The sequence below is a fragment of the Penaeus vannamei genome, chromosome 35 (assembly GCF_042767895.1).
Source record: "Penaeus vannamei isolate JL-2024 chromosome 35, ASM4276789v1, whole genome shotgun sequence".
In the NCBI taxonomy this organism is placed as follows: Eukaryota; Metazoa; Arthropoda; class Malacostraca; order Decapoda; family Penaeidae; genus Penaeus; species Penaeus vannamei.
Window position 1 is genome coordinate 12,402,122 of NC_091583.1, and position 15,000 is coordinate 12,417,121.

The 15,000-nt window shown below is 42.0% G+C and overlaps 1 protein-coding gene across 2 annotated transcripts in view; it reads left to right on the top strand.

Annotated features, from left to right (window-relative positions):
- Positions 1 to 15,000, top strand: part of LOC113808306 (homeobox protein abdominal-B) — a 602,984-nt gene that overhangs the window by 268,031 nt on the left and 319,953 nt on the right. For both annotated transcript variants that reach the window (XM_070114012.1, XM_070114014.1), the window contains exon 3: positions 9,235 to 9,263. The gene's annotated coding sequence lies outside the window, so the exon portion shown is untranslated. The remainder of the gene's footprint in view (positions 1 to 9,234; positions 9,264 to 15,000) is intronic.

Consider the following 15,000-nt stretch of genomic DNA (forward strand, 5'->3'; position numbering starts at 1 on the left):
AAATCTTTCCCCACTTTGTATGTAATTCAGTGGTTCAATATTTATCTTTGTAACTTTTAATCTATTAGGCTTGTGTCTCCATCCCTTATTCGAAGTATGTTAGTGAAAAGAATGAAAAGAATGAGACAAAGATAATGATAAATATAATATCATGCATTGGCGGTAACATCATTGTCAACAACAACAACAACATCAACATCATATACAACAACAGCAATAAGAACGAAAACAGCTAAAGCAATGAGGAAAAAATGATAATGATAATGATGACAATGACGATGAGAATAATTATAATAGTAACCGTAATAGAGGTAATGCAGTAATATTACTGTTACAGCTACTAATGACAATGAAAATCATACTGATAATGATAATGAGTATAATGCTAATGATAATGTCGAAAATTATGCTACTACTAACAATGGAAATGATGATGACAATAATAATGATAACAGAAATGTTAATAATGATAATGCAATTGTGATAATGATGTTAATGATAAGGATAACAATGATGATAACATTATCATTTATTACAGTAATGATGATTATTATAGTAATGATAATGATAACAATTATAATGATAACAATGATAATGGTAATAATGATGATGATGATAATACTTATAATGATACTAATAATATTATTAATAATAATGATAGGGATAATAGCAATGACAGCAATAGCAACAACAGTCATAATGATAATAATAACAGTAGTAATAATAGTAATAATGATAACAATAACAAAAAATGATGATGATGATAATAATGATAATGATAATGATGATAATAATGATAATTATGATGATGAGGATTATGATGATGATATGAATGATAATAATAATGAAGATAATAATCGTAACGATGATTATATTAAAAACAATGATAATGAAAACTAACAATCATATCAAAAAATCTAAAAATCATTGCAACGATAATGATATTCTAAATGATATCATTATCATCATGTCAAAAGCGGTCATACTAATGAAGATCATAAAATACATTTCTTCTCTCCCCTCTTCCATTCCTTTGCTTCATTTCCTCTCTTTATCTCCCCTTCCTAATTCCCTTTTCATCTCACAATTAAAGCTTTTATTTTGTTTGATGTAAATTTCCGATCCGCCTTTTGTGTTATTTATCTTTATAATATTTTCTTTGTTTTTCCTTTTTTTTTTGTTCCTTTCTTCATGCATCGCTTTTTATTCTCTCTTCCTCTTTTTTATCTTTCCACGTGTGTTTTACTTCTCTTTCCTTCTCCTAATTCAATTTTTATTTTTTTCTCTAACCGTTCTTTCTTTCTTCTTAATTTCTTTCACTTCATTTTTCACCATTCCAATCATTTATCTTTTTCTTTTACCTCCCTTCCTTCGTGATTTCATGACTCCTCCTCCTCCTTTTCTCTTTTGTTCTATTTATCTTCTTATCTTTTTCTTCTTCTTAAATTCTTCCAACTGCCATCCATCTCCTTTGTTATCCCTTCTTTCTCATTTCCTTTTTCTTTTCCTTCCTTGCCACCTACCTTTTTTCCCAATATTTATCTTCTTTTTCCCTCCCCTTCTTCGCCTCGCTATATCTGTTTACATCCTCCAATCTTCCTCTCTCCGTCCTTCATTCTCCCTTACACTCTCTTCCCCCATCATCATGTCCTCTTCGACTCCCTCAATCTTCTCTGGATTCCCTCCTCCTCTCTCTTTTATTCACTCGCTTTGTCTTATATCCTCTTTCCCCTTTACCCTCACACATTTTCTTTACCTCTCCCTTCATATCTTTCTCCCTCTCTTACTCATTCCTACTAACACCCCCTCTACCTCCTCCTTCCCTCCCTATCTTGCCCTCTTAAACCCCTTCTACCTACTCTCTCCCTCCCTCCTCTCCACCCTGTACCTCCCTTCCACCCTCTTTTGCCCTCCCTCCCATCTTCTCTCCCACCATTTTCTACTCTCCTTCTCTCGTTCCCTCTCTCTCTCCAACCCTTGCGCCCACCCTTTTCTAACCTCCTTCTCTTATTCCCTCCCTCCCACCTTCTTCTGGTTCCTTCCTTCCCACCCACCCTCTTCTACCCTCCTTCCCTCCCGCCCACCCTCTCCTACCTTCCTTCCCTCCCTCCCACCCTACTACCCTCCCGCCCACCCTCCTTCCCTCCCGCCCACCCTCCCACCCTCTCCCACCTTCCCTCCCACCCTCTCCTACCCTCCCTCCCCCACTCCCCCCTCCCCCCTCTCCCCACCAACACCTACACAGCCCATCCCGAGATTACTTCCTGGCGGCGCATGTACGTCTTAGGCCATAAACACGTCATGCTGCCAACTCTTTCCTTATAAAACTCATAATCATTGCTTCATAATTGCCCCAATCCCGCGGGGGTAATCAATTGATCATCGCCGATTAATTCCCGGCGAAAATCTGGATGCACGATATATTGCAATCAAATGATGTTTTTTTTCGAAGAGCGTGTGTGCTTGGTTCTTTTTTTCATTTTATTTTTTTATTTTTTGGTTGGTGGGGTTTATGTCCTTTCGAGTTATGGGATGTATATTTTTTTCTTTTCTTTTCTCATTTCTCTATCTTATTTTTTACAATTGTCCTCTCTCTCTCTCTCTCTCTCCCTCCTCCCTCTCTCTCTCCTTCCCTCCTCCCTCCCTCTCTCTCTCCTCCCTCCCTCTCTCTCTCCTCCCTCCCTCTCTCTGTCCTCCCTCCCTCTCTCTCCCTCCTCCCTCTCTCTCTCTCTCCCTCTCTCCTCCCTCCCCCTCTCATTGCCTCCCACCCTCTCTGTCCCTTTTATTTCTTATAAACGGAGAAGGGAGGGACAAGGGAGAAGAGGACCTTTGCGTGATGCCCTTAATCAAAGCTATTAATCACACTGAAGAAAATGTAAGAATTAGAATTTATTCTTGAGAGAGAGAGAGAGAGAGAGAGAGAGAGAGAAAGAGAAAGAGAAAGAGAGAGAGAGAGAGAGAGAGAGAGAGAGAGAGAGAGAGAGAGAGAGAGAGAGAGAGAGAGAGAGAGAGAGAGAGAGAGAGGTAGAAAGACAGAGATGAAGAAAGAAAAAAAGAGACAGAGAGAGAGAAGAGAGAGAAGCAGAGAGGAACACGGGGACATAATTCAGGGCCTAATGAGAGGTGAGCCCCATCTGGGCTTTTCACTGAAGGCTGCCGATTAGTCCTGACAGCTGATGCCCGAGAATCCCGCCGGCTTGAGAGTACATAAAAGGCGGGATTGCTGAGTATATCACCTCATTCCTTCCGTGTGTCTCCGAGCGGATGTTGAGGTTTGCGAATAAGCGACCATCCGGTTTAAGGGTCACTCTTGCAGAACCCGCGCTTGATTCGTGGTGTCGCGGCCTTTGAACGGAGGAAATGGGCTTCCAACGCTGGGTGTCGCGTCGCATAATAAGACACAGTCGCTTTCTTGTTCCGTAAATGAGCTCTTCGAGTCCCCGCGCCCCGTCGGAGGACTTTCGGCCGGCCAGACCTTGATTGCCGAGCCGCTGGGAGGTTCACAGAAGGGGATAAGCCCCTGCAATCGGTCGTTGCTGCTTAAAATTCAAACGTTAAACCCCCGTTTCCCACATCAATCAGGATCCCCACCGAGTGCGCGGGCCCCTTCCCCACACCGCCCTCGCCGGCCAAGACCCACGGCCCGGCCCCTTCCCCCACCGCCGCGGTCTGGGCACAGGTGGTAATGAAGTCATTTCTGGCCTCCATAACGCTTGTATTCTTCCATGTAATGAGGTATTGCAAGGCGTCGCATCCATATTTATGTTCCCTTTAAGGCCAGCAGCGACAGCGTTGTCGAGTTTATTGAAGCCTTGGCAGCAGCGTTGCAAGGGCGCCCCTTCCTCCTCCTCGCCTCTTGCTTGGTTATCCTCTGATTACATTAGATTTTCGTGCATGTGCAATATTGCCGTTGAATAAGTGTTGAGGTGCGCCGGGCGGGGTTGCGAGGGCCGCCTCCTCGCCTCGTCTTGAACCCTTGACCTCAAAATGGAAGTGATGTTGCTGGGGCAAGACAGGTTTAAACGTGGGTGCTGATGAAGACGTTCCTACATGCCTATAACGGTGGTTCCCTTAGCATAATGCGTTCTTTATAGCCTCTATGCACTTTCTCCTCCTTTCTGTTAAGGTGTGGGGATTCTTTTGGGCTCTGAATATCTTATGGTAATTTATTTTCTTTTTATGTCACTATCATGTATGTAGAAGCTCATGAAATGGTCACCGAATATTTAGTCAGGAATGCATTTGAAAGATTACATACTTTGGGGGCCAAGGGTGTCGATTTTATGAAGCCAAGGATAAAGAGGGATTTTATAGTGGATACCGACTGTATGAAAGTTGGTGCTCTGCTGATTTTTTTTGCCTTCACTTTCTTTCATGTATTATGTAATAAATGTGAGTATTATTTGCAATCCGAAAATAAATCCGTGCAAATAGAACCAATTTCCATACATATAAGAAACATTTTCTGTAACATCGGGAAGAACATGAAAAGTCACCGCATATTAATACCGAGGATGACCATCTTCATTTCCATAAGAAACGCAGAAGGAAAACATTAATGGAATAAAATCCGAAATGCATTTTGTGGTCCCTCTCCCCTAGAGCAGTTAAGGACGAACTAGCAACCCCGTGATTCTAGGGGAAGATCGTTAACGAGTTCCACAGTTGCCATGTTGGCAGATATCTCCTCCGGAAACCGATTCGGGTAGACATATCTATTTATTTTTAGCTTATCGTAAAATCCAGCTGAATGACTTCCACGCACGTCGATGACTGAATTATGTTTCCCACGAGACGTAGGAGTGATTATTTCATAAAAGCCACGTTTCCTTATTAATTAATCTATTAGCTGGATGAAAAAGCGAGCGCCGAAAGTCAACACTGGCAGTCCCAGCTCGACTCTGTGGGCAGAAGAAAAATGATGACTCGCAACCGGAGGGTCTGGTATCTTCATTAGCAGGGAAGCTAGACATGTTATTTTTTCTTATTTCTTATCGTGAATGCCACTCTGGGGATACGGCGAAGGCGAAGGAGATTGGGAGTGACATGAGCGCGTGTCTTTGGTCGTTGCCGGGGAGCCAGCCTTGCTTTCTCCGAGGTGAAACAGCGGTCGCGAGGTCGCCTTCGAAAGCCCGGCCTTCCCCGTTTCTTTTATTCGTTCGGAGCAAGCGTTCCCGGGGCGTCTTGCGTCTCTCGCCGGCGGTCTTGGGAGAAATTACGACTTTTTTCCCTTTCCGCCCACAAAATGGCGCCGCTCTTCTTTTTCAACATAAATCCCGGGGCGAGACGTCCATCAGGAGGATCACAAGGGGCTGGACGTCTCAGTGCCTCGGCCAGACCAGCCCATTTGTATGCCGGGCCATCGCTCTCCCATTTTGTATGCTAGGCCTAAACCATTTCATTTGGGGGCCTTAGGCCTAAGACCGCTGATATTTGATACTTTTTGGGGGTATTTTGAGTTTTCCTTTTTCGTTTCTTCTGCTGCGGATGATTGTTCTTTTGTTTGTTGCTCTGGAAATTAGGTATGGGTTAGACTAACGTAAAAATGTAAGCAGACAATAAGAATGGTAAGCTATTTCAAATAAAAAGAGAAAATAATCAAAATTTGGTTTTCACAAGGATACGGTATTAATATTAACTGCCTTTTAACGAAAACCCACTTAATCAAACGTTTCAGAAGTATACAGACAGATTTCACACACTCTACACAATGAATAGGCAGACGAGAGGCGAAACCCCCCATGGAAACCCTCTCTCTTTTTCCTTCCTCCATTTCCAGGTGGATCCCCAACCCCACCCCCTCCCCCCACAGCCTCCCCAAACCCCTCGCTTCCACCTCCTACCCGCACCCCCCAGGCAAAGGGGTATTTGTCGAAGCAGCGTTTCCTTCCGTTGGTATAAGTTTTTTATAGACTCATAAACAGGTGATATATTGAAGCTAGGGCTGGAGGGCCGCCTGTCCCGGAGTCTGGCACCCACACCTCGTGATGGTGACGGCCGGGGCGAGGAAAGGATGGTGAGTCTTGATGGTGATGGATCCAATAGTGATGATCGTATTCCCTAACGAATTTAGATATACAGCGAAGCGCTAAAGTTCACGACTCGAACTAGTCCTCACAAACGGTAGTTAATACACACGGGAGCAAAGGGCCCTTATATAGCCTGTACAAGGACAGGGCGACGGTGATGATAACCCTGCCAGAGTAATGATAACCATGGCGTGTGGTGATGTAGGCTGGCAAGAGCGAGCGGAGGCGGCGGAGGCATTGCCAGGGAAGGACGTGAGGTTATGGCTTATTACGAGGCGTTCTTGAGTCTGTCGATAAATGGGAGAGTAATAGCTCGAGGGAGGAAGGAAGCCTGAGGGAGAGGGATTATGGAGTAAAAATAGAGAACTGCGATAACTTTACTCGGGGTTTATTGCCCAGGACTACTTTTGGTCATTATGTTCGATCAACAAATTAAGAGTTCTTGCCGTTTAAGGTCATGCGAGCATCCTAGCCGGGCTTTGTGTTATTTCTTTTCGTTTCTGTAATTAGGAAAGATTTGATCCGGCCAAGATTTTGTTGATATTTCTTTTAAAAGGTTAAACAGTGATGTAATTTGGGTTATTTGGTTGAAGGTCTTTAAGAGAGACCTGCACAACCAACTTATTCAAGTCTATGTTTTTTCTTTCGTATTCTTTTTCTGTCTATCTGTTTGTTGGTCTTCCTTACTTTGTTTGTCAGTCTCTCTCTCTCTCTCTGTTTGTCTCTCCCTCTCTCCCCTTCTCGCCGGCCCTCCCCCTCTCTGTCTCTCTCTTTCCTCCATCCTTTAGCCCCTCTCTCATCACCCCTATGACACCCTCCTTGATTATCATCTTCCTCTCTCCCCTTCTTTAATATAATCTTCCTCTTACGCTCCTCCCCTACGCTGTCTGTTTTCCTCATTTCAGTTCTAATATTAGGTCTCTCCTCACCCTCATCCTCTCGACCATCGCCACGCCCTCTGTCCCTGACTTGTCCCTCCTTGCTTCTCCTCTTCTTCCATCTCGACGACCCCCCTCCCCCCTCTTTCTGATGTTTCTCCTCTTCTTCCATTTCCCCTCTCCACCCTTCCTTCCTGGTTTGTTCCACTTCCATTTCCTCTCCACTTTCTCTTCCTGGTTTGTTCCATTTTTTCCACCTCCTCGGCGACCCTCCTGGACGTCTGTTTTGTTTGTCATTCTTCTTCCACCTACATGTACTCTCTTCTCCTCTGTCTCTTTGGCGTCTCTTCTCTTCCACCCAAGGCTGTCTGTCTTCCACTCTGATGCCCTTCCTTCTTTGCTGTTTATTTTCACTCACCCTCCTACCTGCCCCTCTTCCACCTCCACGCTCCCCCTTCCTTGCTGTTTCTCTTCATCCACCTCCTTGGCTGTTTTTTTCCTCCTCTACTGCAACCCTCCTAGATGCACCTCTTCCACCTCCTCGCCCTCCCTTCTAAACTGTTTCTTTTCCTCCACTATCCCCTTACTGTCCTTCTTCCACCATCTTGTCCTCTTCCACTCTCTCCCCCTTTCTCCCTAGCTGTTTCTTTTCCTCTTCCATCCTCCCCCTTGATGTCCCTCTTCCACCCATCTTACTGCCCGTCTTCCACCTCCACGCCCCCCACCCAACCCCCTTGCTGCCTCTCCTCCCCTCGCCCCCTCCCCCTCCGGCGACCCTCTCCCGGCCCCTCACCATCCGGACAAATTCATTGTAGGGAACGTGTATCTCTGTTCTCCTCGAGGTTCCTGCCGGGCTGCGGGTAGCGCGGGACGGGTTCCAGCAGAAGGATCCTGGCCCGCGGTGGCATGGCGGGGGGCGGGGGCGAGGAATGAGAGGAAGCTGGGATTATCGTTTTATCAGGCGACGTTGGGAAAATTTACATAGCATTTTCATCAAGATGGCGACCCTGCTAGATACAAGAAACATGGAGCCAGCGTGTGATTCTGGGAGATAACGCCGACGGTCAAAAATATAGGAGACAGCGATACATATTCAGATTTTTATTTTCGGAAGACTTCGCATGTCCCAGCTTGATTCCTTGGACGATTAGGACCTCCTTTCCGTGGCGTTTAGGCGTAAATCATCGGAGTTTTGTCATAAAATGGCGACAGATGTGCTCGAAGTGGAAGTGGTTTAATGAGGGCCAAATAAGGACCGGCGTTTGGGATAGACCATGTCATACCGCCCCAAGGTTTACGGGTTTTTATCCGATCATTAGGACGATTTGGAACAACTCTAAAATCTACCATTCGATGACTGGAAGCTTTTATTACTCGTGTTCCGAAACTCCCGTAGGAGGCGCTGTAGGACCCCTGGATGACATCAGCCTCGCGCACAATAGAGACATCACTTGCCAGGAAAGTGTGTGGGAGGGTGACCACTATATTCAAGAGGGACATTGAAAACTCATAAATGCATACGTTATTTATCTACAGGTACAATAAAGGTTATCATCATGATCTATACTTCTATATACAATTGCATGTTTTTTTTTCTTTTTATCATGCTCGGCAGCTGCTTTAAGAATGGTATATATGTAAATAATATTTGATTTTCATTTCAGATATTGCCACTATCATCAAAAAAAGTCTTTGGCATATTTTACATGTTGCTGCATAACCGATATCAAATCACTATCACTAATTAAATATGACCAAGTAATCACACATGAAAAAAATAATCAACAGCAAAATAAGACCTAAAAAAAAAGGAAAACGAAAATAAGACCAGAAAACCCAAAAACTACAATCGAAAAAGAACACCAAAAGGAAAACGAAATAAACCTGAGGAAAGGGAAAAGGAGAGAGAACGTCTTCTTAACCCTTTCGGTAAGGAGCTCCTTCGCTGCCCCCATATAAACCGTAGTTAAAGCTGCACTCCCGAGTCTTGTCCCGGCTTAAACACTGCACTAAAACGAGAATCAGAAGGGTGACAGTGTTCAGAATGCAGGGGAAAGGGGGTAGAAAGGGGTGGAAAAGGACTAACGGTAAGCGCAATGAATACCTAAGTGTCTTGAGTGTAACCTCCCCCCCCCCCATACACACACACACCTCTTGTACGCAGCGTGGCAATGTCGGTGTGACATAGGCCTAAAACGTGGGCGTGTGTATGTGTATTGAGGTATAGGTGTATCAGATTTATATCAAGGTGAATTTCCATTTCATTTTTATTCTTATTTTCATGTCTTTTCGTCCACTGAGATTAATGTTTTTTTTTCTTTTTTCAGTTGTCATCCACCGGACTCTGGAGGTGAAGGTAAGTTTAGCTCTTCGGAGGATTGTGAATAACGTCGCTAAGGACTGATATGATCAATTAAGTGATAAATATGAGAGAGAGAGAGAGGGAGAGAGAGAGAGAGAGAGAGGAGTGAAACGGATAGACTGATAGCCCGACAAATAGATAGATAGATAGATGGATCGGCAGTAGATTGATAGAAACAGATGGGCAGATAACTAGACAGAGATGGAGAAAGACACAGAGAAAGAGAGTGTGATAGAGATAGGTAGAGCTAGATAAAGATAGACAAATTCACAGGCACTGATAGATAGATAGCCAAGCAGATAGATACAGATATAAAATGACCGACAGACAGTTATGAGTAGATAGATAGATATGGATAGATAAATAGATAGATAAAGACAAATAGATATAGAAAGACAAATAGATAGATAAAGATAAATATATATAGATAGAGGGATAGATAAAGAGAGAAGAGAGAGAGAGAGAGAGAGAGAGAGAGAGAGAGAGAGAGAGAGAGAGAGAGAAAGAGAGAGAGAGAGAGAGAGAGAGAGAGAGAGAGAGAGAGAGAGAGAGAGAGAGAGAGAGAGAGAGAGAGAGAGAGAGAGAGAGAGAGAATGTGATTTACCCAATATAACGTAAAACATGCCTAAACGTGCAATAAAGGAACGAAGTGTTACGTGGTCCTTCACAGTCGACCTTCCGCGCAGGGACAATAGCACTTTCTTGCCCCGCCTCGTATATCATAGCCACACGTGTGCGCTTTGCAAACAGTCAAATAAATTGGTATTATTCAAATCTCGGCCATTGCAGCATGTGTGCGGGATGGTTTTGGGGGGCGAAAGAGGGAAAAGAAGAAATGAAATAAAAGGAAAAATAAAAAAAATATATATGATTCATTGTTAGTCTCGTTGTGGATTCGAGCTCGCATAAAACCAGACATTGCAGCAAAAGGTAACGACGAGAGAGAGAAATGGAGGTACAATCTCGGTCAAAACGCTTGTCTGACACGCTTCGAATACCGTGTCGAATATTCGCACAATGCCACATTTTTTTGTATAGGGTGAGACAGATTCGAAGCTTCTATTCATCAAAAGACTTCAGATTCGAAGCTTCAATTCATCAAAAGACTTCAGATTCGAAGCTTCAATTCATCAAAAGACTTCAGATTCGAAGCTTCAATTCATCAAAAGACTTCAGATTCGAAGCTTCAATTCATCAAAAGACTTCAGATTCGAAGCTTCAATTCATCAAAAGACTTCAGATTCGAAGCTTCAGTTCATCAAAAGACTTCAGATTCGAAGCTTCAATTCATCAAAAGACTTCAGATTCGAAGCTTCAATTCATCAAAAGACTTCAGATTCGAAGCTTCAATTCATCAAAAGACTTCAGATTCGAAGCTTCAGTTCATCAAAAGACTTCAGATTCGAAGCTTCAGTTCATCAAAAGACTTCAGATTCGAAGCTTCAGTTCACCAAGACTTTTTTCTCCGTCACTGTACCGCGTTGTCTTGGCGACCGCGTTAATTCCAGTTTCTTGGAAACTTCAGCAGAGAAAGAATAAGAAAATAGAAAAAAAGCATGGTCGTGTCTCGTTTCAGGAAATTAGCATACCGGGAGAAGAGCAGTCTTGGGCGTATTATGTAGACTAGTTTTTGCTAAATATACGTTTTATACCAATACTTGAAAATAAGAAGCATGTATTGTTATCCTGTGTTTGTCATTGCTCACCAGGATAACATTTTTTCCGTGTTTTTACTTTCTTCTTGTTAAAAGTAATGTGTTTTGTTGACTACACTATATTTCTAAATTTATTCGCATATTTTTTCGTCCTTTTACATTCCAGGGACTTAAGATGATGTCTGATATAGCCGTTAAGAAATTTTCGATGAATTTCTTTTTGTTTTTTACTATTTGACTTCATGTAGACTTTCTTTTGGGTAAATTCCGTGTATGAATTTGTAAATATGTTTGGTTCCATTGGATATGGTCGTAAAATCTAATGTTATCAGGCCATGATATTTAAAATATGTATATATCAGATCGTTTTGGATTTCGACTTTTCTGGTCATGCAATTCTTTCGTATTAACTGATACAACGAATTTTGTTTTCTTATTCTTCTGTTCTTTATTTTTTTCACAATGCTAATATCTCTATATCCTTTTCCTTCTTACTATCCACTTCTGTTTGTCTTGGCGTCTCTCCTTCTCCTCTCTCGCTCCCGCCTTCGTCCCAAATCCTACAATTTGGTAAGATCTGGAGCATGAAATTCAGAATGCTCCCAGCCATTTCCTTGGCCCGGGCTGCACCGCCTCGGCCTTCTTTTGTTCTCCCGCAATAAACTTGAGATTCCATTAAGCCATTTTTACCTACTGGAGCATCAAATAGAACCCTCCTCCCCTTGGTCCACTCGGCTATGCTTTTCCTCTGAATTCAAGCCGTTGGTGCACAGAAGACGAGGGTTCTTTATAGCGGGGTCAGCAGTGTGTATGGTTGTTAAATACAGAAGAGTCGAGGATATGGGCGGACCCTCGCTAACTGCAACTGCACATTCACAATCAAATTCCTCCAGCCATATTGTATTGCTGTTTATATTCAAAACTTCAACACAAATCAGATAATCCGCATCGCAACAGTGCCATCTATTGGGGATTGCAGACGGCTCGACAAAGGATCTGGATGCGAGAGTCTGGCAGAGCAGGGAATCGGATTCTGCGTTGTGCGTTGCGATGCCTTTGTTCCGATCCTCTTTTGTTTGCCGGGACGGAGGATCCAGAAAATATAAAGCAGTACACAAGGCAGACTTGAAGGATCCCGTAAAAAAGGATAGGTCCGGGATATTACCGGGTTTCGTGCAATGGGATTCCCTTCATGCTATTTTGAAAGATCTATTTTTGAGACATTCGGCGCATGTGCTTCGTGTATGGCGTCCTTTATAGGGCGACAATAAAAGAGAAAACGGAAAAAAGTCAGAAATGATGCCAAAAATCCGTACGACAAACAGTGGTGAGGAAGGTGGTCGAGTTTGTCAGATATTTCTGTTAATATGTTTTTATTATTTGATAATTCAACTTAACATTTTACCTTTTAGGTACAAAAATCTGTTTTTGTTGTTGATGAAGTCACCCATCCTAAAACATCACAATAAACAAAATATACAATAAACACAACAACACGAATACACAAACACAACAACACGAATACACAAACACAACAAAAACAAACAAACAAACAACCCCCCCCAAAAAAAAAAACACGAAAATACCAAATACATAAACAAACAAATAAACAAAATCCAAAAAAACAACAGCAACAAACAACCGAAAATACCCACCCACGGCCACTAAAAAAGTACACACAATAGACACGCGCCATGGAACCTCGCCGGAACAAGAGTTATAACCGAGGCGGCTCGTTCGTGTTGTTCCAAGTTCGGTCGTTTCCCCTTCGGCTGCGGAACAGTGGTTAGCGTAGCATCAAAGGAGAGCTTAGTCTGCCATTACGCTCCGCTGCTCCGTTGCCCTTGCCCGATTCTGCTTATCTGCGTTGGTAAGTCATCGGGTGATTCGTGTTTTTATTCTTTCATCACAAGCTGAGATTATTTTGGTTTCTGTGATTCCTGATTTATTTTTAGTTTTTAGATTACATATCTGTATCATATTGTCATCGAGTGATATGTGTTTTTATTCTTTCATCACAAGCTGAGATTATTTTGGTTTCTGTGATTCCTGATTATTATTATTATTTTTAGATTACATATCTATATCATATTGTCATCGAGTGATTCGTGTTTTTATTCTTTCATCACAAGCTGGGATTATTTTGGTTTCTGTGATTCCTGATTATTATTATTATTTTTAGATTACATATCTATATCATATTGTCATCGAGTGATTTGTGTTTTTATTCTTTCATCACATGCTGAGATTATTTTGGTTTCTGTGATTCCTGATTTATTTATTTATTTTTTAGATTGCATATCTATATCATATTGTCATCGGGTGATTTGTGTTTTTATTCTTTCATCACAAGCTAAGATTATTTTGGCTTCTGTGATTCCTGATTATTATTATTTTTTTAGATTGAATATCTATATCATATTGTTCTGTTTATTTGTTTATCTATCTATCTCTCTTTTTATCTCCTCTTTGCATTGTCATATGTTTTGAATTGTGTTTACATTACCTTTGATTCACGTACTATATTCCATTCTGTCACATTTCACTGGTTTATCACTCTCTCATAATTTCTTGTCTATCCGCATCTCTCACCTGTTCGTACCAGCCAATCCAGGTGTCTCTGGCAGGAATATTTAGCAGTTGCTAGATCAAAGCCAACACGTAATAAATACCCAAATGGCCAGTTTTAATTAGGTGGTCCTTAATTTGAAACACGTGTGACATCACGTGACAATAAGTACCTATCAGTTTAATTGAAATACTTGTTTGGCAAATATGTGTTTTTATATTCGTTTGGCTTTACTGAATGTAATATACCTTGATTCTTTTTTTATCTCCCAGATCAATATTTATCTATATTTATTACCAAATCAAGATAACAATTTTCAAAAGGGGGTCCTTATCTTTATTTGGTAAAGATGGTAGATACAGTTACTAGGCTTCCTTTAAAGGTAAAAATTACGAGAACGCTTATCGCTTTATTACTTTTCGAATGTAAATAATCAATTACGAGAATACACACACACACACACACATACAAATATATATATTTCAGAGGGTAAATAAAGATATACTATGTTTTTCTTTGAAATATTATATATTCCAAAAGGTAGATAAACCTTCACTATGCTTTTTCTTTGAAAACGGGAAAATGCGAAAACCTTTATCATATTTCAGAAGGTAGAAAAACGTTCACTATACTTAACTAGGAAACTTGGAAAACACTAAATTTTGCTTTTCTTAGAAATATGGGAAAAATGCGAGAACCTTGATATCACATATTTCAATAGGTAGAAAAACATTAAATATGCTTCTCTTAGAAAATTGGAAAATGCGATCTCTTATCTGTTTATTCATTTCCTTATCGGAAGCCTCCACCTTCCGCCATCCCATGCAATTATAACCTTCACCTTCTCCTTCGCATAAACCCGCAGATGCAATCAGAATGAAGGCGATGGAGCGATGGTGGAAGAATCACCATAAGGTTTTATGAGCAATTCATTTGTGTTTAGTCGAGCGAACTTTAACGTCAAATTTCGAGAAGGAAAATACCCAAAGAAAAATAAGCTTGAGACGATGGCTTTTCCTTTTTCTAGCCAACATTTTTTTCCCTCTCTTCTCTCGGGACGTCTCAGACAACCAGACGAAGGGAGAGAGAAAGGGAGATTTTCCAAAAACATCCCCAGGTCGCTTCCTCCTATCAAACTCTCTCTTTCTCCTTTTTTCCCTCTCTGTTCCTCTCCTTCCCTCTTTTCCTCCCCCTCCCTCCCTTGCCCCTCCATCTCCTCTTCGTTGTATAAACAGAAGAGCGATGGTAAACAGTCATTAAATCGAGGATATGAATTTTGAAAGGAACTTGAAGGATTTTACGAGGGTTCTCAGCTCACGAGGCCGCCCTTTATCACTCCACGCCGAAGGGAACGAGGGGAAGCAGGGAGGAAGGAGGAGAAGGGAGAGGGGAAGGAGAGCAGAGAGCGGAGAGAAAGTGTCGAGTGAGGAGAGGGGAGGACTGAAAGGGGAACAGAGAACGAGGAGATAGAGTCTGATGAGGAGAGAGGAGAGGGGAAGGAGGGTAG